Source organism: Rhinopithecus bieti, unplaced genomic scaffold, assembly GCF_001698545.2.
Source record: "Rhinopithecus bieti isolate Rb0 unplaced genomic scaffold, ASM169854v2 scaffold_7037, whole genome shotgun sequence".
NCBI lineage: Eukaryota > Metazoa > Chordata > Mammalia > Primates > Cercopithecidae > Rhinopithecus > Rhinopithecus bieti.
The window spans coordinates 163942-165434 of NW_016805231.1; positions in this window are offsets into that span (position 1 = coordinate 163942).

The window sequence follows — 1493 nt, forward strand, 5'->3', positions numbered from 1 at the left end:
GCCTACTTCACATAAATATCTGAATTAAGTGAATACTTTAGAAAATAAATTTGATTTTATTAATTTTCATATAATTAATGCTATATATATTTAGACAGAAATAAAAATCCCATGAGATAAAATTTAATAAAGACACAAATCCCATTTAAAATGAGCACTCCTTTTTATACAGTTGGCTATTAATGTTATATATTTAAGACCAGTGTTCTGTTACACTGTATCTCCCTTGAAAACTAGTTCACATGATTCATTTTCCTATCTCAAAGTTTATTTCACTGGGCATAAAGCAATCCATGTTTGAATTACCATGAAGACTATGGAAAATTTATACCATTGCCAGCTTTACCAAAAGAGTGGTAATGTGATGTAGCTATGTCCCTATTAATTGTTGACAATTTTCTCAAGAGCCTGAATAGGCTTTCAGAGAGATCTCTGATGCAATTCCAACTCACATTTGAAATTTGGTATGCACACACACATATACACACACAAACACTGAAGCTCTGTTTTTTGTATTTTGGGTTTTTTAAATACACAGACAACTGCAACAAAAGAAGGGAGGATAAAAGTTATAGGATAGACAGGGTAGAACAGGAAAGGTTCGAATCATTCAGATTATTGTTATCTATTCTCCAATTTGCCCTTGATGGGAAACAATTAATAAAATCTTGGGTACCGTGAGACATTATTTAGTTCACATTCAGCCTGGACAATACCTCACATAAATCAATCCAGGCTTACGTTCTCACAGTCTTTCACAAAAAGTCATTCTTTTATTTAGCAAGTCATTGTCAGAAAAACACCCAATCGTGCCTATCATAGATCACCTTATCTTACATTTCTCTTGCCAGGTCAGCCCCTTTTCTCTACAATGGTCTTGAAGATGGCAGATGCCAAATGTTAGAAAGATACTGTTCTCTGAAATGAACCTTCATATCTAGATGGTTGTGTTTGTGGTTGAGGTTGCTGTCGTCATTTGACATTGTGTGTTTTATTTTGTATCACAGGAGGAAATTAAGAAAATTGTATAATCTGAGTCTTTATAAGACAGATTGATTACCTGTATAAATATAATGCAAATGTATACTTTGGAAAATACACTGATCTTATTTGAAATTCTAAATTATTTGTAGTAAACCTATATGTAAACTATAGTTTAATTATATGATTCAGTAATCTTTTTTTTCCCCTTGGGATTTGATTTTTTTACTAGTCTCAGTATTGTATATTAAAATTTTGTTGTTGTTAAACCATGTGAACTAGAAGGCATTTTCAAAATACGTTTTCTCTTAGAAGGTAAATCCTATTCTCCTCAAATTCCACTTCTGTTAACAAAATTCAAACATTAATCAAGCTGAAAAAGCTTCATTTTATTTCTTCATTTCCCCAAGGGTTCACCGGTACATTTCACAGAATCTTTTATTTTCTGAACTTCATCATATCAAGACTTGTTTAGTCCTGTTCTGTTTTCATTTAGAATCATCATCTTTTCC